This window comes from Pipistrellus hanaki (assembly GCF_964339955.1).
Source record: "Pipistrellus hanaki genome assembly, chromosome: 16".
NCBI classification, from domain to species: Eukaryota; Metazoa; Chordata; class Mammalia; order Chiroptera; family Vespertilionidae; genus Pipistrellus; species Pipistrellus hanaki.
In genome coordinates, this window is record NC_140518.1 from 45,156,593 (window position 1) to 45,169,222 (window position 12,630).

The 12,630-nt window shown below is 42.1% G+C and overlaps 1 protein-coding gene across 1 annotated transcript in view; it reads right to left on the reverse strand.

Moving 5' to 3' along the window:
- Positions 1–11,849, reverse strand: part of TEKT3 (tektin 3) — a 45,779-nt gene extending 33,930 nt beyond the window's left edge. The window contains exon 1 of the mRNA XM_084861440.1: positions 11,816–11,849. The gene's annotated coding sequence lies outside the window, so the exon portion shown is untranslated. The remainder of the gene's footprint in view (positions 1–11,815) is intronic.
- Positions 11,850–12,630: the final 781 nt, after the last annotated feature.

Genomic DNA, 12,630 nt, shown 5'->3' on the forward strand with positions numbered 1-12,630 from the left:
GTCTGAGGAGATTGGGTGGAAACTGGCTCTCTGACTCCCCTGAGGGTCCCAGATTGCAAGAGGGCACAGGCCAGGCTGAGGGATCCCAATGGTACACGATGGAGGATTGGGGATGGGGAGGGACAGTGGGAGGGCTTCAGGGCATGTCTGGCCTATCCTGCCCAGTCTCCAGTGGCTGGACCCCAGCCTCAAGCTAACCAACCAGTTGGAGTGTCTGCCCCCTGCTGGTCAGTGTGCATTATAGTGACTGGTTGAATGGTCAAACAGTCAAACATTTAGCAAATTAGGCTTTTATATATATAGATATCTCATATTTCTAAGTAAACTGAACACACTCTTTGGGGAAATAAATGAAAATAGCTACAGAAAAATCCATTCCCTAAATCATGCAATTGCTTTTTTAATTATACTTTTTGTCACAACCAAAAGCATAAGATATGAGACATGTGCTGCTAAGTCAAATACAATGTTTGGCTGTGTTCATTTAATGTGGGGTCAATAATTATTTACACACTGGAACATACTATAATAATCTCATCAATATTAACATGGTAAAACATAATCAATCACGCAGAGACTTTAAGTACCTAGAAAACTTGATTTACAATCCAAAATGTAGCCTCTAGTTGGCTAAACAGATTTCATTAGCAAATTTAGGCAATACTTTGAGATCATAAATATTTTAAGGTATAAAAATCTATAGATCATTTTCTACAGAAGACAGGCCCAGTGCAGAGGGTTTCCACGACTCATTGCACACTCTGCCCCAGATGAGTGACAACGTGAAAGGACAACATACAAGCTCAGTTCTTTTGGTCATATACATGAATACACATAGTTTTAAACTGGAGCAGAAATAAAACACTGACCCAATATATTAATAAATACCATAATCAGAAGAAGAAATTTTATCAGACTCTAATGTTTAAGTAATTTATCTTTATGCATATATTAAATAAGAATGCAGAGAAAGTTCAATAATCTTTCTCCCCACACCTTGAGTAAAAAATCTCAAAGTTTGATAGGACTCTATTATTGATGGTGGAAGTATAAATTGCTCTCCATCAGAGAGCTACATGGCAGTATCTCATAAAGTTGAAACTGCACATTCCCTATGATGCTGCAATTCAACATTCTGACATCTATCTAGAGAAACTTAATTAAGTACACAATTGGAATGCATAAGAATATCTTTATAGTAAATTTTCAAAGGAAACAACCTGAAAAAGACCATGAACTGGGGTACGCATGCATAATATGTGATAGTCATACAAAACTTTTCACAGCATGGGTGACTTAGAGCATGTATGGCATGATATCACTATGTAAACTTAAACAGTAAGTGCTGGTACTGGGGTAGAGGAGGCGAAGGAGAGAGGGAACAGGATTCCCAAGGGAACATATGAGGCCTCATCTGTGCCAGTAACAGTTTTGTAGCTGTTGTTTGAAACGAGGCATGGATACATGGATGCTTGAACACTCTATTTTGTGAAATATTTTACTCTCGGCCGGACAAAGAATATTTTATCAGATACCTCCAAACATTTTGCCAATTAGTGAAAGTATTCCCTTGCTTTTTTCACAATGACCAAAAGAGTACTTTTACCCATGTAGACAATGCTTATTGGCCCAGAACACGGTAAACATCCAGGGGAAAAAGATAAAGGGGCTTGGTCTAAATTCGAAATACAGTGAGAGCTTCCCAGCCAGAGCCCCTCAGAAGTGGCAGCGCCAGAGTAGTCACCAGCCTGGGCCGAATCTCAGGAACTGCCCCAAAGGCAAGGGGACTGACCTGCCCTCCCCTGGCTGCGCCCAGCTGAAGAAGCAGGAGGCACAAGGAGCAGTGTCTGGGACACGAACAGCACAGTGACAACGCACAGAACTGCTAGGAGGTGTAAGAAAATTTAGGAGTTAGCAGAGGGCCGGGGGTTCGAATGCCCCTTTGGTTCTGCCTTTACTTCTTAATCCTTCAAAAGCCTCAGAAACTTAGATCAGGAAGGCGTGGGGGTGGAGGCTGGACAGGCTGCCTGTAGATTTGTCTTGTTTTATTTGGGGAGGGCGGGCGGGGGAGTGGAGAAGTGAAGGGGGATAGAAATTCCAGGGTTTCCTTGACTTCACCTGGGATTCTGAGGTCAGAATCCTGTTTGGGAAAGGGACCTCTAGAGGGGTCGCCCCAGCGAAAAGCCAAGGAGACCACTCACCTGTCTCAGGTGCCAGGTGAGGGGCGGGAGCAAGAAAGGTCGCAGACCCACCACCTAAGGTCCTGGGAGGTGCAAACCCCACCGCTGGGCCTTGGCGCCGCTTTGCCGTGATGTCAGAGCCCGAGGGCCAGTCAGCGTCAGCCCCTGTCGGCCCGCTAGGAGCCAATTGGCCAGTGGGTGGAGACTCGGGGCGACAGAAGCTGGAAGAACAGGTTACCATGGACGCTGTGGCGCTTAGTAACCATGGCTCTGGGAAGCCCCGCCTGACCCTGGAGGTGAAAGGGGTGAAGGACAACCCCAGAGGATGGCTGGTGATGCCTGTTCTCTGGTACCTGATCGGGACTCTTCTATGGTGGCCCCTCTAAGCGCAGGATGCTGACAAGACCCCACATTCACTCCTGTCTTCTGTCTGGAAGATCTCCCATGATGCCATTATCTAGTGCTCTTCCCCTCCTTCCTCACTCCAAGGAAAAGATTAGAGGCTTTCCCTCTCTCTTGAGCAAATATTTCTGTAAACACTGGTCCATTCTATTCCAGTGAGGTGCTGGGTAGTGTCTTCCATCATTATTCATCCTTGCAACCTCCTTACAGCCATATAGGAGTTTACATATGATCGAGGACATGCAAGCTTGGAAAAGCCCATGGACTTGGGCAAGGTCACCCAAGCACTAAGTGGCAGAGCTAGTACTAAGACTCGGATCTGTCCAATTCAGGACAGGCCTTCCAGGCAGCAGTGGGAAGGAGGGACGAGCAGAGTCCTGTGCTGCACCTACTGCTAAAGAGGACAAGGCCCTGAGTTAGTTCCTCTTAGTGTGTCTGGCAGGTCCTGTGAAGGCCCACTGAAGGCTGATGCTGGGGACTTGCTGCCAGGATGGGGCAGTCTGGCCACCCCCTAACAGACACAAGGAAAGTAACGGGCTGAGGGCCTCCGTTCTGTGTGTTTTCCAGGTTTAGTAGAGGCTAAGTCAAGCTAACTGAACTCGGAGAAACCTGAAGTAGAGAAGCTGCAAAGGTTTGCATAAGCAACATGGCACCTCTGACAATGGAGACACCATCTGCTGACCAGAAGCCACTCTGCAGCCTGGCCACAGCACTGGGCAAGACAAGACCCAGACCCTGACCCCAGGCCCTGCCCAGGGCACTGGCAACCTTGCCCTTTTGTTTTTCTATGTTTCTTACCAGCAATTCTTTCTACTTCTGGTCAAAAAATAATTTTACCCTGAGTTATTTTTTTTAATTTTTACTTTTTCTTCATGCATAGAGTGTTGACTTTTTAGTTTTAATTTTTAGAATTCTAGATGGGTTTTGCTGATGTGTGTAAGCTATAGATACAGTAAATACAACAGCCAAAGGCCTGCATCTGGTCTAAAATATATTTAATTTTCTGCAAACTCCTTGAAAATGACACACAATATTTGTGCTTTTGAACACATCAAAATGCCCAGTATCACTTCTAACTGAATATCAACTTTATTCAATTTGTGCATTAAAAACAAACAGGTGAAATTATAGAACTGGGATTCTAGTTTCTAATCTTGCCCCACTATACCAGCCAAAGTAAACTTTTTTTAAATGTAAGATGATGTCACAGCTTCCCCTTGCATTTATCATAAAACCTACATACCTTACTCTGACCAGTACCATGGAAGATCACATCCTTCCTGTTGCCCCTGACCTCAGACCACCCCTCTCACTTCCTCCCTCACTGTGTGCTGGCCACACTGGCCTTTGCTCAGGTTTCCCAGTGTGCCATGCTGTATCCTACCTCAGGGCCTTGGCATATGTTTTTCACTAGATCCCTTTCCCCCTCAAATGTCTTTGTCCCAGAAGCAATCCCCTTGCTCAAGTATATAACCCTGATATACTCCCCAGCTCCTTTCCTTCATGGCATGTATCACACTTTTCTGTTAGTTAATTTGTACAATTATTTAACTAACATCTGAGTTCCCTTCCAGAATATAACTCTCAGGAGGGGAGGAACCAAGACTTTTTTGCTCACTGTTGAATCCTCAGCAGTCACCTGGCACTGGGAAGGATGTATCCATGCCTCTAACAACTTCTACGGGGCAAAAGACTCCACCCATAATTAAACTCATGTTTTACTGAAGGATTGAAAGTTAGACAGTTTCTGATTCCAAACTGTGATGTGAATGGTGAGAGAAACCCCCTAAGCATTTACATGGCTGCTCCAATGTTCATAAAACAGAGGTTCTAACAGTAGCTCCATGTATGTTTGTATGTACTTGCTCCATGTGATCCTCCACCATGTGCTAGGGCAAAAGCAGAATGGGAGCCATAGTCCCAGTGGCAGAGCAGGAAATTCCACCAAATTGATGCCAACCAGACAAGGTATCTGCATTCGCTCAGAAGCAAACGGTCCAGAGATATACTTAACACATGATTATCCTGCTCACAAACCTTTGCTGGTTCCTCAGAGTTTGTAAAACTAAGTCCGAACCTCTTAGGTTGGCATCCAAGGCCCTCTGTGTCCCAGTCTGGCTCTTTGGCCCTCCCACTCACTCCATGATATCAAACATGGGGGAACAGAGCACAGCTCCAGCCACCCAGCCCCCAGTGGCCCCAAGAATGCGCTGTCATTTCTCTGTATCTATGGTTTGCTCAGACTCATCTCTCAGTCTATAGTTCTCTCCCTCCCATCTTCGCCTGTATAAATGCTACTTATTCTTTCATGTCAAGGGCAAATGCTACTCCAAAGCATTACTGATTTTGCTTGTCAAAGTGAATCTCTCCTTCCCTGTGTTAGTTTCTATCACATGTATCATATAAGTTATTTGATGCTATAGTTATTTACTAATATTTTAGCATTATTCATAGACTGTAAACACCACTATTGCACTGTAATAATACAAATCATAGCTAATATTTCATTAACTCTGTGCCATACACCATATATCATGCTAGGGCTTTACCTCCATCACCCAGTTGATCCTTCCTAGTCCCAGTATGAGACAGACTGTTATTGTTTCTAGTTGAGGTGAAAGAGGTTTGGAGAGAGGTTGGTGAGTGTGCCCAAGGCCGCACAGACAGTAAGAGGAAAGGCCAGGTTTGGAACCAGGTCTGCCTGACTTTACTTGCTATGGTTTTCACCTCTCTGCTATGCAAATCAAAGGGAAACAAGGCGTAACTCAGAAACATGCCATCAACCATGAAGGAGCTTAGAGTGATAACATGAGCCAGGCACTACCCTTACATCCATGATTCCTTCGCCTCCTCAAAGCTCCCGTGAGAAAGGCCCTTCTGCCCACTCCATGGCAGTCCACGCTGATGGCCTGTTCAGTTACTTCATCTCAGCTTACTGGCAGCAGGGCAAGCTGGCACTGGGGAAGAGGTCCCCTGCTGGGAGCCTTTCAAGTCAACTTTTCTAGGGACAACACCTTGATAAGGCAGCCGAAATAGTCTAGACATGCTCCAGAATGGAGGATGAGGGGCCTACAGAGCAGGTACAATGGCTGGTCCAAGAGAATGTAGGCAAAACCTCCTCAAGGTTCTGGGACTGGCATCCTTGAAGATGTTTGTTTTCAGTACAAAGTCCAATGGGATATCAGAGCGGGGCTCAGAAGGCTGACAGTGGCTCTCGGCTACACTGTGAAACCCTCTAATGGTCTACAAGATTTTAACAGGCCAAGCAGGAGAAATGTGTAGGAAGCTTGCCACTGTAAGTGTGGCTGAGGAAGTCAGCAAGTAGCCGACTTCAGCCTGTTTCCACACAAAGCAGCAGCCCATGGGGGCTGAGAGGGAGTCAGAGAACCCTCTCCTCAGCTCTTTAGCACAGGAAAAAACAAAACAAAAACAAAAAACACTGCCTGTCTTTGGTGGGTGTTTCTCCAAATGCATTCCCTGGACCATTAAAGAGGCTATCTAATAAATCAAACAATAATAGTTCTATATAAAATACATTTTATTTGTGGATCCTGGTGCAAAGTTCAATGGGTTTCTTTAACACAAGAATTCTGAGTTTTTAATGTAACAGTTGAATTTTCCCACAGGATTCAACCCCAGTTTTTAAAACTTGGAACACTTGTTAACATTCACATTGAGCACATTCAGAAAGCTCCGGTTTAAATTCTCTTAATTCCATCATTTCATTTTCATGGCTAATTCTACAAGGAAATTGGAAGCATTTGCATTGTCAAAGGTGAGAGAGACAATAGAAATCTTTGCAGTCTAAATTGTGGGATAATGTGAGTTCTTAAGATGTATTCTTTGTCACTATTGTTGGAAATCACTTAGAAACAGATTTTATTTCAATTTGAACCATCCATATCAATGATATCATTTTCCTTGAGGGCTGTGTTAGAAATCAGTATTTTGGGAAACAGCAAGTCAATATATAACTGGGCATGGGATCCACATAGACCATATGTACACAAACTTCATTGAATATGTGATTCACTCACTGAGAATTTTATCATTTACAACCGGAAGGGGATAGCTGTTGTCACTGTTGTTTTGCTCTGTTACTAGGCTATTTATTGGGGTGTGTATCACTGTCAGGTCTTTTAACTGAATAGACATTTATAGCCTAACATTGCAGGGCACACCTTGTGGGAGTACCTCCAGAGAGCCAAAGTGCACAGACTCCATCAAGGCCAGCTATTGTCTTAAAGTTCCCTTGTTTAACAGGTAAGGAGCTGTGATTCTAGAGGCCCAAAGACATGCTCAAGGTTGCATTTTTACTTGTAGCCTCCTGGTAGAGTGGGCTCCCACAGTGCTGTCTTGTTCTCTTTCCATCAGAGCTATTACTTCATTGCCATATGTTTTCACAGGTTGTCTCTCCCCTGTGGGCAGGGAATAACCTGTCCTTCCCCTTATAGGCCCCAAATAGATTGTGAGCCCTATAAGGGGAAGCACAGGTTATTCCAACCTTAGTAGCATGGACCATTTTTAAATACTTGCTCTATCCCAGCTTCATACACCTCATCTATGAATCTCACAATAACCCCACAAGGTTGATTATATGATTCCCCTTTGCAGGTATTACAGGTTGAGTCACTTAACCAAGAAAACATTAGCCAGGAGGTTAGAGAGCTAGAGTACAACCTAGGTCTGTCTTACCCCAAAGCCCATGGTCTTTCCCCCACATCAACAGTTCTACATCCTACTTGTACATTCTCCTTTTCATCTTACCGCCTACCATCAAGCTTTGGTCTATGGTTTACCCCTAGCACATGTTTGTTGAGTAAATGAATGAAAAACTAAAGTAGCTCTTGGAGAAAGAGGGACCAACTTCCTTCCTGGCATTTCCTGGTGATACGATATTGGGTAAATCCCAAAATCACCCCAGGTCAATTGGGTCTCTGCTTAAAATAAGGATAATGGTGCTTCATTGGACTGTAGGGGAGAAATTAAATCAAATTTTTCAATGACGTTCTTCCCAGAAAGTATATTAAAATTTGGATGCTCAATTGTGAGTAATTCTGGAATTGCTAAGAGTACTTAGCCGGTGTAAATAGGATGACCCCTACTTCTACAGATGTTAGCAGGATTGTTTCTCTTTCTCCTCAAAAGAAATAAAACTCAGGGGGAAATACCAAGATTGGGGTTATGAGATGAAGAACATTACGGTGTAAGTCAAGCATGTCAAACTCACGGCCCACAACGAATATTTTTGCAGCCCAGGCAATAAAACAATATGTAAGAAACATTTTAATAAAAATTTTGTAACTTAATTTTTACAATATTCTGTTATACATAATTATTAATAATGAACTACAACGTTCGCTAATGACTGATGACTATATTTGTGTTGCATTCATTTCCCTTATGCGACTTGTGCGCACCATTTCTCTCCACTAATACCAGCAGCGAATATTTTAGCAGCTGATTGCCACGTCATTAGTCTTAGACTGGCTTGTTTGTTGAGCACAACAGGAAATATTTCACTTTCTGAGAACAAGAAAAATAGGTTTATTTGTGTGATGCTTATTAATTTGTGCAATTATTCAGTGCCTGTTAAGTTAATGTTCAAGACAAAATAATAATTTTTTAAAAAATGTTCTATTTTTTATGTTAACAATGGCATTTATTTTAGCCCATTGTATTCAGCATGTCTCTATCAAAATGAACCTGTATTTCTATGAAAATTGAAGCTTTTGTTTTTTTGCAGCCCACATAAACTTAAACCTTGTTCATTTGGCCTGTGTTAGCCTTTGAGTTTGACATGCTTGGTGTAAGTAATCAGAAACCATCACAGCAGTTGAGATGGCTCAACAATTAACTGCTCTTTATGACCTCAAAGCTTTTCTTATATAACCTGAGGCTCCTCTGGAATTTAATCATAAAGTTCCTATAGAAGTTTCTAGTATTTATTGGCAGTCCAATGTCATCAAGGAATCATCACCAAAACAAAAAATGATTCATATGAAGTGCTGTTAAAAGATCCTGACACTAAAGGAAGAGTTAAACAAGACACAAATAGGATATTTATGGTGGGGGCAAGGGGTTGGTTTAATGTTGTTAATTAATAGTCATACAAAGGTAAATGTTGGGCTGTGAATAGTATCAAGTAATGGCTTATACTTTATAATATGCATAAAAAAATAGGGGAATATATCAAGACTACTTAAAAGCTATGACATTTTAGGATCTGAGGAGATTTTGTGATATTCTTGCTAAGATTCTGCAGACCATGCATTATTAAGGAAATGTGAATGGTACAAGCAGAGAAAGACTAACAGATCTGAGTAGGCTGGTTTTTATCAGAGTTACACCATATTTCATCCAAATAATCCAATGGGACCTTAATTTGTTAAGAGAAATTGCTTCTAGGCTCAGCTACCACTGGGAACATGTTAGGATTTTATCAATGATATAGAACATGTCAGAGTCAGAGCACCAACATCTCCATGTGCTGGGCTCATATCACTCTTTTAATCACTGAACATTATTTACCCCTCGGTTTACCAGGCAGTGAGTACTGACAGGTGACTAGCAGTGGTGTGCAAGAAACTGGTTTTAGTGGTTTTAAGAGCCCATTGTTACATTTGCAGGGATTCTGCAAGCTGGTTGTTAAACCCAGTCACTATTACAAAAAATTATATAAATGTATAATTAAATAAATTATATTCAAACAATGGTAGTACATACTCAAAATCATCCCTCTAGTTTTTTGTTTGTTTGTTTGTTTGTTTTTTACAACATTCTACTGTTTGTTTGTGGGTTGTTGTTTTTTGTTTTGTTTTTTTTTGTGTGTGTTTTTTTTATCCTCGAGTTTATTTTCGTCTGTTGCATATTTAGGTGGGAGTACTACATCATGATGGCAAGCCTTTCCAACTTTAAGTTCAGTGACATCATATTGGTAAACATAGGCATATGTTTATGTCTATGCCAGCTGCTCAATGTTTACAACACCGTGAGTGGGGCCCTGTTCCCATCTTTAAAGGAATTTTCCTCTGGTGGGACAGGCAATGCACCTGTGGTGCTGGTCCCAGCATAGCAAAATCCCACAGAGGGGGAGCCAGTCTTTTGGGAGTTCCAGAAAGGAACAGCATAGCCAGCCAGGACAGGGAAAGCTTGGTTTACAGCCTCCAAGGGAAATCATGTAGCTCTTTGAAGGACTGAGAGTCTGTGGAAGTAAAAATGGACTTGAATATAGGTAGATGTGCTATATTTTTATAAGATATTTAAAATGCCATTTCTCAGTGACTTAATAAGAAAGTTAATTTATTTTTGTTGACATTGTTGAAGATAGTTTCTCACTTCTTTGTAACACGGAAATAGCTGAGACTGGCTGGTGTTAACTTAGCCTGCTTTGTGTTGGCCTTTGATTTATGCTAGCTTCCGTTGGCCATTTTCAAAGACACCACACTGTAGACAAAGGTACTAGGTAACTGACTGCACTGTTTACAACCAGAGCTTAAGTTTCCCGGTCAATGTGTTGTTGTCACTGGCAGGCAATGAAGAGAAGGCTATTATTCAGCTTATGGCATCAGCCAAGACCTCAGCGCCTGGTGAAGGAAACCTTGCTAATTACTCTTTTAGGTGGCTATAGCAGGTGCTGTTAGCACCCAACCCACACCCCTCAGGTCCTTGAATCATTTCTTCAGCTCAGACTCTCAGAATACTTTCCCTCTCAATAGCGGACTGCATACCTCCAGGAAGCATTGCCTTCACATGCCACAGGACACTACCTAAGAAAAGCTGGAAGTGTCTGGGAATTTGTGTTTTAGGACAGCATTTAACCAAATATTAATGAGTTCAGGGTGTGTATACCCCAGTTCCTTGGCCCTGATGGGGACAATTCTGAGGTGTGACATACCCTTCCCTTCTCCAGAGGTCCTCCTATAGCACTGAACCCAAGTTACCCTCCTGGGGAGTTTGCTTGTTAGCATATTCCTGCTTTTCTCAATTTCCCTTCTAGATCTCACTTCTTCATTTCTCTACTAGTTTTCCAGGGAAATTTTTCTGATAAATCTCTTTCACACTAATCCTCAAGGTCTGCTTCTAGAAAACCCAAACTAAGGCAGTGGCTATGTTTCATATGATGTACTCTTCACCCTCACGTCCATCCAGCACTCCCTGGCCACAGCTAACTGAACCATAGGTGGGCACCTAACTCAGAGGAAACCCAGTTGTAGGCAGACTGAGGTGAGCTAGCACAAAAGCCAACCTAGGCAGATCCTCTCTGGGGAAGTTTGATCTTGAATCATACACAGAGTAACTGAGTCATTGTATTTGATATGACAAAACTCTAGGTGAGACTCATAGACTTGGAATGCCAGAGAGCAACAAAACAATCCTGCCATTGAAGCCTATTGCATTCTCACTGACTTTCTAGTTCCTAAACATTTTCCTATGCCCATGACATTTCTTATTCCTACATGCCTCCTTCCTGTAATCCTCACTACAGGTTAACTGGCTATCTCTGTTTCTCAAAAAGCCTGAAACACAAGCTAGGACCCAATTTTCTGGTCACTCTTTGCCAAATGATTCAGGCCAGGATTCCTGAAAACTATCAAGGAGGCCATAATGATTTGAGTAGTAGCAACATGAAGCCAAATTAGTACTTAAGTGAGTTGAATAATGAAGATAGAAAGAAATTTGTTTAAGATGCTGAACAGCTGAAAGGAGGCAGGCTAGTGCTCTTGCTTGGCATACAAAAAACAGCTGAATCCCCTTATTTTTTTTTTTTTTTATATCCCCTTCTGACAAGAGCAGCAGACAAAAATGAGGCTTTCATGAGAGGAAGAGATTGATAGTAGAAAGAGTGAAAAGGCTATAATCCAGGAATGTATGAACCATTAATGTTGAGCCTTTCTAGTCTTTGGATTCCTTTTGCTCAAGAAAGCACTTCTGTTCTGGAGATGGAAGGCCCAGATTAGAATGGAAACCAAGGCCTGTTTATTGCCTGGGGCTTGCTCCAGGCCTGCTCTCTCCGTAGGTTAAAAACGAGTGTCCTGACCTCACTCAGCTCAGCAAGCCCAGAGCAATGGAGCTCAAGGCAGACATTTTGTTCAGAAATACAAACCAAAGGATCTCTGTGGTATCAGGCCAGGTGAGGTGTGGACATGAGGGACCACAACCCTCTGCATTGGAAATGGAGAGCCAGAATTTTACAGACACGGAAAATGCAAGCAAATAGAATTCATACTTGCCTGGAATCAACACCATCTTCCCCGCTGGCCCCGTGCACGTCTCTAGGCTGCTCATTAAAACACTAAGTGCTGCTCCCAGGCCAGCAATTAGCTCATCGGAGGCACAGCGCATAGACATTTTGCTCTGCGGGGCGTTCCAAGTACAGAGCATGACACAGCAGAACTGTCCTGAGAACTCTGAAATGCAGACTTCAAGGTCTTAGCCCAAGAGGGTCTGATTCAGTAAGTCTAGGCTGGGGCCCAGGAATCCATACCAAGAAGGAATTTACTTGGATTTGACCAATAAAATCAGATTTTACATTTTGTTTAGTTGCCCCTTACTCTAATGTTGGGTGGTTTATTTTTTGTGTGTAATGTTGGGTGGCTTATTTTTTGTGTGTTTTTTTGTTTTTTGTTTTTTGTGGGTTTTTTTTTTTTTATTTGTTTGTTGTTGTTTTTTGTGTGTCTGTGTGTTTTGTGGTGGTTTTTTTTGTGGTTTTTTTTTTTTTTTTTTTTTTTGCAAAGAAGGCACTCTATACACTGATTTGCTTTGTTTTAGAAGAATATTTCTAAAGCTAATATCTATATTGTATACAAGTTACCAAATTTTTGCTTGTGAGATATTTTTCAATAGTTACTTATATTCTGGCTTAAATTAAGTTTACTTTTTGAAGTGTCCAGGAAGAATTTAAATTTCTTAACATTTTTCCTCTCCTTCCCTCAGCTGTCCCATAAAGCACATATTTTTTTTAAAGAGTAACCAAACTGAAGTTAGCTAAATTGCAGAAAGTGAAATCCAGAAAGATCTTAATAACTTCCCCAACCCACTTCCATTT